Source organism: Lissotriton helveticus, chromosome 4_1, assembly GCF_964261635.1.
Source record: "Lissotriton helveticus chromosome 4_1, aLisHel1.1, whole genome shotgun sequence".
NCBI lineage: Eukaryota > Metazoa > Chordata > Amphibia > Caudata > Salamandridae > Lissotriton > Lissotriton helveticus.
In genome coordinates, this window is record NC_136063.1 from 2,071,943,692 (window position 1) to 2,071,953,848 (window position 10,157).

The 10,157-nt window shown below is 46.3% G+C and overlaps 1 long non-coding RNA gene across 2 annotated transcripts in view; it reads left to right on the top strand.

Moving 5' to 3' along the window:
- LOC144827792 (uncharacterized) overlaps nucleotides 1-9,623 on the top strand; it is a 115,059-nt gene extending 105,436 nt beyond the window's left edge. Inside the window, exons 3-5 of one of the 2 annotated variants that reach the window (XR_013610376.1) lie at nucleotides 8,221-8,327; nucleotides 8,620-8,708; nucleotides 9,420-9,623. This is a non-coding gene — a long non-coding RNA (uncharacterized LOC144827792). The remainder of the gene's footprint in view (nucleotides 1-8,220; nucleotides 8,328-8,619; nucleotides 8,709-9,419) is intronic. The other variant, XR_013610375.1, reaches the window with a different exon arrangement.
- The last annotated feature ends 534 nt before the right edge of the window (nucleotides 9,624-10,157 follow it).

The following is a 10,157-nucleotide window of genomic DNA, read 5'->3' on the forward strand; positions in this document are numbered from 1 at the left end:
GTTACCTTAGAGCTGTAAAGCCTGCTGTTGGGGTGACTTACAAATATTACATGCAGTGTTAGGGGACATGGCACAGAGGGTGTGTGACATGTCGTGTTTTCACTTTTAAAAGGCACCTTGTAATGCAGCCTGCAATGGCAGTCTGCATGAGTTTGGTGTTGGGTCCCTTGGAGTGGCACAAGATATGCTGCAGCTCTTAGGGTCCAGGTGCAGAGGTGTGTTACGGCGTTGGGTGTCTTCAATAAGAAATGGTTCAGTCAGAAAGAAGCTGCTAGGCGAGACTAGGAGACCAGTCCAGGGGAACCCATAGGGGGGTGGGCTCGACCCTTGAGATGCTTGGCCACGTAGTAGTGTCTTTTGGCATTTGGTTTGGTGCTAGAGTCACTCACAGTTGGAGGGGGCCTGTAGAAAGGGGCTGCAGGTGGTGACTGGAAGTCCAGTCTGGCCAAACTCATGGATGGGCTCAGCTCTTTGGGGTCTGAGGACCTTGTGGGCACCATCACATCTGTCACACTCAGGTTGTGGGGTGCAGCTGCAGAGGTACTTTGAGATTTCGAATGGCGGCGGTCAGAGTCTTTGGTTTTTGTAGAAGGGGTAAACAGGACAGCGGGGCCACTTTTGCTGTGGGCATCACTGTCCCTGAAGTCCCTTGATGTGCAGGTTGGTTTTCCTTGGTGTTGGTTTTCGGACTAGACACAACAAGCCTTGGCTGCTGCCAGGGGTCCAGTACCAAGGTATTTGTACTGCACAGCTCCGGTCGGTCCTGGCACCCTGACACTTGGAGGAATGATGAATCTGACCTGTAGGGGCACGATGACATCTTCCTGGGTGGCTGCAGTGTCGGTAGTCCCAGTAGGCAACAAGACGGTAAGCTAGACCGTACTTCTTTGGTGCCTGAGGCTGCAAGGAGCAAAAAACACAGTTGATGGACAGAATGTAGAACAATGTCATACATTCACCCCAGTACAAGGATCTGGGCCTAAATCCATTGTTTTTTGCACTCCACACCACCCTGGGTTAGACACTGGCTATATGCAAATCAGCTCTGACCCTGTGCCTCATGGGAACAGTCCAGTCCGAACTACCAAGCCATGTCTTTCCCAGACCGGAATCAAGCATCCAAGGACCGGTTTCTGGCTATCAGCCTTCATTCAGCCTGGATAGCTTGACTCCAGTGGTGTGGAGAGCCTGGGACTCACGTCTGAGCATACCCAGCCCACTCGGTGTGAAAATTGCAAAAAACACAGTTGATGGACAGAATGTAGAACAATGTCATACATTCACCCCAGTACAAGGATCTGGGCCTAAATCCATCGTTTTTTTGCACTCCACACCACCCTGGGTTAGACACTGGCTATATGCAAATCAGCTCTGACCCTGTGCCTCATGGGAACAGTCCAGTCCGAACTACCAAGCCATGTCTTTCCCAGACCGGAATCAAGCATCCAAGGACCGGTTTCTGGCTATCAGCCTTCATTCAGCCTGGATAGCTTGACTCCAGTGGTGTGGAGAGCCTGGGACTCACTTCTGAGCATACCCAGCCCACTCAGGGTGAAACTTGCAAAAAACACAGTTGATGGACAGAATGTAGAACAATGTCATACATTCACCCCAGCAGCTCCTCTACTTCAAGGGAGTTTCTTTGGCAATTGGCAAAGCACTGGCAGTCCTCTGGGTTTCTTGGAATCTGTACAGTGGCAGGATGAGTTGGCTGCTCCACGTGGGATGGGTATAGCAGCCAGGCTGGCACGGTTGGCCCAAAGTGAGTTGTGCTCTTCTGTTCTCGGATCAGCAGTTTTCCTGGTCCATTTATTCTTTTGTGTCCATAGAAATCTCAAGTCCTGGTATCAGGGTGTCCCCTAAATACTCAATTTAGGGGCATTAAGGGAATTGAGGACTAATAGCAAAAAGATTACTACACCCCCTAGATGATCAATTCCTATGGGAAGAGGGCATCACCCTCTCCCACAATTGCTAATTCCACCACACACAAGATGGTGGAGTTCCTATCTTTGTGTTCACTTGAAGCTGCCCATCCTAGACGTCTGTCAAGCCTGGAAGTGCAACACCCTCCTGCTTAGCTAGGTTTTCCCACTTGTCCTAGTGCCAAATGGGTCCAGGGCAGTGGGTGGCATTTCCCCTGTCTGAGGAGGTCTTTGGTCACATATAAAAAGCAGCAGAGGCTTTTGATGCCTCCTGCCTCGATGTGCTGATTTTTTGGGGGGGATGATCACTTTTATTGATTTTATGAAAAGACAATAATAAAACCTGAATACAAACAGCACAGCATATTCAGCAGCATAATTACATGTTACATTAGGCGAATAAAACATTCTTATGTTGGCATACACTGTCGTATCTCTGCCCTCCAAATGATTTATAGGACTGAACCCGGAAAGGACAGGGAAGTTGACTAACAAACAATTCCCAATCATTTGCCCCAAGCTTTCCTATGTTTGTCTGGGCATTCCCTGGCCTCGTACAGTGGCAGTTCTTGTGTGGCGCACCAGTCTACTCCTTTGCGCCATTTGGTTATGGTAGGAGGGACAGGATTCTTCTATGCCATTGCAATGTCTCGCTTGGCCACCTCAAGGGTGGTGCCCAAGAATAATTTGTCTGCTCTAGACCCATCCAGCCCGTCTGTGACACCTAGTAGTATGTTCAAGGGGTTGTGAGGTACCTCTCATCCCAGCACCTCCGTAAGCTCCGCTCCCAGTGACTCCCAATAGGAAGCTATGCGTGGGCAAGACCATACCATTTGGAAAAAATCTGCGGGCTCAGCCCCACATCGTGCAAAAGATGTGTGTGGCAGTAGGCCCGCACTGTGTAAGCGGACAGGGGTGAGATAGGAGGTATGTGGGTAGTATAGTTGGACCAAGCGGAGCCTGGCTGAGATGTTGATGGTCTTGAGGAGCATCAGGGCATCCCTCCAGTCATCGTCCTCCAGAGCACCTAGCCAGGTCTCCCATCTAGTTCTCAGTGGGTCAAGGGAGGTGGGACCATTGTTAGTTAAGGAGCGATAAATATGTGATACCCCCCCGACCCCAAGTTGCCTATTGTGATTTGAGCTTCTAAGGGGCTGTGCTCTGGAAGCGATGTGCCTGTTGCTATATATATGCTAAGGGCTGAGCGGAGCTGCAAATACTTATAAAACTGTGATGGGTGGACTGTGAGTCTGGTCTGAAGGTCCAAGAAGGAACAGATATGGTAACTTACCCAAATATCACCGAGCTGTGAGATACCAATAAGATTCCAACCTCTGAATCCATCCAGGCTCCTCACCTCTCGAAGCAATGTGCCTTGCCAGAGGGGTGTTTGCTTGGTCCGTTTATTCCCCATTGGGTGTGATGCAGGGAGGCACGCCAGGCTAGCAGAACTGCGTTGGTTACTGTGGGCAAGTTCTTTGGATCCCTCAGCTCGGTCCTATAGGCAGGGTTAGACCAGCCCCCATTGAACCAATTATGCAATGCTAGGAGACGGGTTGCTAGGTAAAATAAATACGAGTTCGTCATACCCATGACTCCATCGAAGGGTGAAATTTCGCAGCGAGAGAGGGCCATGCTTGGAGGGAACCATTCCAGAAGAACTTTGTGATCAAACTGTCCAACCCCCTGAACCAGGCCAGGGGAATATGGAATGGGGTGTTTTGGATGATGTAGAGGAATCAGGGAAGAATTATCATTTTAAAAAGTGCCACTCTACCTAATGGGTTGAGCGGTAGGGTTTGCCACTTCTGGAGGTCTTGTTTGGCTTTTGTGAAAAGTGGGGTGAGGTGATATTAGGCGCCAATGCCAGCTCGGGAGCAGGGCGCGCCAATTCCAAAGTATTGAAACGATTGTCGTCTGATGGGGATGGTAGACTGCCAATCAAAGCACTCTCTCACTAGATGCAGGGGCACCAGGGTTGATTTTGTGGAGTTCAAACATAGTCCAGAGGCTTGTTCGAAGGTATGTAGTATCTGTAGGCATCTGGGGCCGGATTGGGCCGGCTCTGCAAGAAAGAGTAGGACATCGTCCACATATAAGGCAATTTTGTCCTCATGAGAGCCTGTCCACTTCTAGTCCTGGACCCGATCGTCAGAACGAATGAGGCTGGCTAGGGGTTCCATTGCCAGGGCAAAAAGGAGGGGCGAGAGGACACATCCCTGTCTTGTCTCTCTCCTGCTTGGGAACATGTCTGAGAGTGCTTCATTGACAAGCACTCTTGTGGTCGGTTTGGAGTACAGGATATCAACCAGATGGCGAAAGTCAGGGCCCATGTCCATAGTGGCCAGGACATCATCCAGGTATACCCAGTCGACCGAGTCAAAAACTTTCTCGAAGTCTACTAGGAGAAGTGCCAAATAGGGAGTTAGTGACTGACGTTTGGCCAAGGTTAGGTGGAGGCATCTAAGGCAGTACCTCATACTCTGTGCCAGTATTATGCCACGCTGGTCGGGGTGGACCAGCTTGATGAGGTATGGCTTGAGACATAGGGCCAGGACTGTTGGGTACATTTTGACCTCCGTATGTATTAGGGATATGGGGCAGTATTCGGTGCAGGCTGGTGAGGGCGCCTGTTTTTTGGGAATAATGACTATTGGGGCCGTATCTGTCTCTAAAGGGAATGAGCCCCTTTCTAGGGCTTCTACATAGAGGGCCGCAAGGTGGAGGACAAGTATGTCACGGTAGATGGAATAGTACTCTGGTGGTAGCCGTTCGGGCCAGGAGTTTTCCAGGCTGTAACTGCGAGAGGGTTTCTTGTATTTCTTCGTGTGTGACAGGGCCCTCCATTCCGGCCGATTCAACTGCATTAAGTTTAGGAAGTTGGAGGTTTTCTAGGATGATCTAATCTGATAGTGAGTGTTCAGGCTTCTGGATCGAGTAAAGATCGGAATACAAATCAGCGAATGATTGGGCCATCGCTTTGGGAGAAAGGTGGGTAATCACTTCCGAATCCCGGATTTCTGGGATTATCCGATTTACCAAGGGGTATGACACTAATTTATGCAGTATTCTCACATTTTTATCACCCCATTCATATATGCGTGTGATGGAGGACCTCCATAGCAGCTTTGCTGAGTCTAGTGACATCTGTTTCATTTCATCTCTCACCAGTGTTAGTTGGCGCAACTGGGACTAGTTTGTTGCTCCAGATGAACTCCTTTCGGGCTGCTTGGGCCTCAAGAAGGGCGAGCCTGCTATCCTGAGCTTCTTGCTGGGCTTTGTGGTGGCCCTTGGTGAATTTGCGGAGGGAGGCCTTATCCGCCTTCCACAGGGTACCCGGAGAAGAGACGGAGTCTTGATTAGTGAGAAAGTACTGTTTAAGTTCCGCTCGGATTGCTTCTTTGAATTCCCCATCTTGGAGAAACCATGCATTCATCTTCAACAATGGGCAGAGTGTATCAAGGGTGTCACCTAGGGCTAGGAGCAGAGGTGAGTGATTTGACTTTGCTACATTCGGGGGCCGGCATAAACATCATGTTGATGCGGGCCTCAGTGTGGTGCGCTGCGGAGGTGTGGGTGTACTGGGTTTCCTGATGGTTCCACAACCTCCATACGTCACAGATACCCATGGCTTCAGTCCAGCTCGCCATTGCTTGGAGTGTTGGATGCGTGTGGCAGAGGGGGGTCCCTGTGGTATCAAGCCCATGTTGCATAAAGGCGTTGAAGTCTCCCCCCACCACCGTTGTTCAAGTCAAGTCAAGTCAGAGAATTTATATAGCGCACTACATACCCAGAGGGTCTCAAGGCGCTTAGAAAGGGGAGGAGGATTACTTGTCAAAAATCCACGTTTTAAGTTGCTTTCTGAAAGCTAGGTGGTTCTGGGTAAGGCGAAGGTAAGCGGGGAGTGAGTTCCATGTTTTAGCAGCCAGGTATGAGAAGGATCTGCCTCCCATGGTGGTCTTGTTGATGCGAGGTACAGTGGCGAGGGCTTGGTTGGAAGAACGTAGTTGGCGGGAGGGGGTGTAGAAGGACAGTCGAGAGTTGAGGCATTCTGGTCCGATGTCGTAGAGTGATTTGTGTGCGTGGGTTAGCAGTCGGAAAGTGATCCTCTTCTTGACGGGTAGCCAGTGGAGGTCTTTAAGGTGACCGGAGATGTGTTCGTTGCGTGGAATGTCTAGTATGATCCTGGCTGAGGCGTTTTGGATTCGTTGGAGTTTCTTCTGGAGTTTAGCGGTAGTGCCTGCGTAGAGGGTGTTTCCGTAGTCCAGTCGGCTCGTGACCAGAGCATGGGTGACTGTTTTCCTTGTTTCGGTGGGGATCCAGCGAAATGTTTTTCTGAGCATGCGAAGAATGTTGAAGCAGGAAGAGGAGACGGCGCTGACTTGTCTGTTCATTGAGAGTGAAGAATCCAGGATGACGCCTAGGTTCCGTGCGTGGTCTGTCGGGATGGGTGCTTTTCCAAGGGCTTCAGGCCACCAGGAGTCGTCCCATGCAGAGGGGGATGTACCTAAGATGAGGACTTCTGTTTTGTCTGAGTTCAGTTTCAGACGGCTTTGTTTCATCCATTCAGCAACTTCTTTCATTCCTTCGTGTAGGTTAGTTTTGGCGGTGCTGGGGTCATTGGTGAGAGAAAGGATTAGTTGAGTGTCATCCGCGTAAGAGATGATGTTGAGGTTGTGTTGGCGGGCGATGGTCGCGAGGGGGCTCATGTATACGTTGAAGAGGGTGGGGCTGAGTGAGGATCCTTGTGGTACGCCACAGATGACTTCAGTGGCCTCGGACTTGAATGGTGGGAGGCGGACTCTCTGGGTTCTTCCGGTGAGGAACGAGGTGATCCATTCAAGTGCTTTTCCTTGGATTCCGATGTTATTGAGGGCGTTGTTCCGGGCGGTAAGGAGCTAAGACCCTTCCCAAGTCTGTGTATGCATGGCACAACGAATATAGATGGAGAGGACGTTGAATCTTGTGACTCAATCATCACTGGTGAGACTGTAACATTCAATGAGGTAACCATTAATGCAAAGGAATTATGTACCTGCAACACTCGTAATGTAGTCTATTTAATTGTGTGCCCGTGCAATTTAGGTTATGTGGGTGAAACAGCCCGGGCCGTGAAAACGCGCCTAACAGAACACAGATCCGCCATCAAAACTAAAAAATATAAGGCACCGCTGGTAAACCACTATGTGGAACATAACCACTTGCCAACTGAGATGAAATGGTGTGTCTTAGAAAAAATACACATGTCTGACAATAAAGGAGGTGAGAAAATAAGAAAGAAAAAAGAAGTGTACTGGATTTTCACCCTGGGCACGTTTGAACGAGGGTTGAATCTGGATCTTCCCTGGGAAAACGCGATCACATAAGGGAATCAATAAACAGTGTACCTCACGACATCTCATTGTCTGTTGACATGATAAAGACTCCCCCTGGTGTTTTAGCACCAAAAGGTTATCTTCATCTATAAGATTTACTTGCACTGAGACCTCTATAGAAAAAGCATGATGCATCCATTTGCGGAAATAATTTCCAAATTACCCCCCTTCCTTCGCTTTGCTGATTTATATCGTATGATTTCCTTTGAAATCTACCCCTTTTTACATCTTAAGTCACCGCGATCAAAATTAATGTGGATGCATACCTTTCGTACGCATTTCGGCACGGTACGGCTTTAAGAGAAGGTGGGGCCTTCCCGCTCTACCTATCTGAGATCACTATATATACACCTATCGGTTTATACCTTACAATCCCTTTCTTTTTGTCACGGACTCAGCCGCCGCCATTGAACACGCCGGGCCTTGACCCTCAAACAGGTATGCGCCGTGTAGACGAACATTGCATATTAGGAATATAATAATCCACAATATAAACTTAGAATATAATTTATTAACAAACTAGTGTATGTCCCCATGGAAATATCTGCCTTGGGTGACCTGCTTAACATTCTGGTTTGGGGACGTATCTGTTTTTTTTAAAAAAAAAGTGCGTGATCACGTCTCCACTAGTGAGCTTATTGGTATATATTCCTCCATGTATATGCCTCACATGATGTGTGTTTTTTCGGAACTTAAGGTTATTACATTGGAAGTCTACTACCGCCATTCCATATACCGTCATCGTCCCAACCCCTGAACGTATCCCAAGCAATTTGGACATCGCAACGCGAACGTGCGAGGCGCAATACTTTAACGTACGTTTCAAAGAGAAAAAATTCTCATTTTGTTTGGACAGATCTAATGCCAACTGATTCATAAATATACTAAAATAGTGATTCTGTGTTCCTTATCATCCACAGAAAATAATACCTGCTCATGAGCCTACCTTATACGTGATACATACGACGTCACTCAAGTGCAGAACTTCGGACGCTAACTGTCAATGAGCATGTTTTAATGGGACAAGGTAAGACTAGCCAAAGAATCTAGTTTCCGTTAGGACACATAAGTAAGGGGTACTTTATATTAAAGACTGTTATTATTATTTTTTCTCTGCATAATTAATTAGAGTGGCCTTAATTACAATGAGTTCCAGATGATGAAAAAACTTGATACGTTTGTTACACTCGTTTTTAAATGAAAGATTAAAGGTAAAACTTGCCAGTATCAAGAGAAAATAATTTGAGAAATGTACCATTGTTATCTATATACATACCTTAGGGAATCATCATTTACGGTAATTATATTCTTTTTCACAGACCGTGAGGTAGCAATAGGACAGTACATCATATACTGCACTATATTTTTTATCTACGAATCCTGAGAAAACGTATGAAGAAATCGATAGGTATGTTCCCACGGCAAAAAAGTTAACAATCTTGATGCTATAAAGTTATTATAACGAGGACATTGAAAAGAGTAATAGACATAAGAAGGATAGAGAAAAAATAGTCCTAACGATAAGAATCATAGGACTTTGTAAAACATCCTAATGTTTCTCCGCAGACTAAAATACTATAGCTACGGTTCGAGTCACGTTTCTAGGGATACTGTTGCCAATTAGACAATAACTAGACAGCATACAGATTATAGCTATATCCTCTAGATAATGTGTATCCCTGACCTTAAAATTCATTGTATGTAGGATATTAGCACCAATTTTCTTTCTACCTTTCCTCTTTTGTCCCTAAGGTTTATACTTTGAAATGTTATCGGATAGTTAATTCTGGAATGTAAAATGTTAGCGTTAATACCGTGAACTGAACCAGCTATGACGTGTCTCTATATCCAGTGCCGTTTGTGAATATTTCCTTAGATTAGTGGGTAACATTCAAAAGCTCCATTTGAACACTTTTACTGTTGAGTGTCTCTTGCTATGTGTCTTCCTATCGTGGTTTAATTTGTTTCTTTGTTAAAGACATATCTGGCAATTTGTAAGAATACAATCGAAAGAGGTTTAAAAAGAGACAAAAAGTTTAGTAACAGAAAAAGAAAAATATCTGTATATGTTTAAAACACAAGTAAATCTATTCTAAAATTGGTATCTCTTCAATTATAGAAATATGCTGATGTTGTCCTGATGAAGACACACTGGTTGTGTCGAAACGCGTCGACAGACAGACATCAATTCCGACAATCAGCCTTGGGAGTTATCACAGCTTTTTATTTCTCCCTAATATTAGAGTGAATACTGCAATTGAATATTGCATTCTTCTTTTTTATTATCTTTTTATAATATTTTGTATCTAAATGAATGTGTCTATCAAATTTTATCACTGTTATTAAATTTTATGTCATCATAATTATTGGTTATACCTTTTTCTTTTACTTGTGTTTATAATGTCATACTAAGTTGTTGCCAGTTGTCTACACTGTTATTGCCTGGATGTGAATTTTTTGCTATCAGTTATCACCCAGAGTTACAGAGAGGGCAACAAAGCGACCGTGGGGATCCCTGTTGATTTGAGTAGGTACGAAGGGCAAGTTGCGCCTTAGAAGGATAGCCATCCAGTGTGAACCCCTTGCTAAGCCTGAATGCCAGGATCTATCGAACCTGTATTTTGCAAGGAAGGGACGGAGATTACCCATGAGATAGGTTTCCTGGAGCAGGAGTATGTCGGGGTGTGTCTTTGGGCTTATCGCAGAACAACAGTTCACTTGATTCTGTCTAACAGGCTATTGACATTCCATGACATTACCCGGATAGAGTCTCCCCTATGTATCTCTTGTGTCATGGTCAATGTGAGAAGCCCCTGGGATCCTGGTAACCCGCCATATGGTGGAAGTGTTTGGGAGA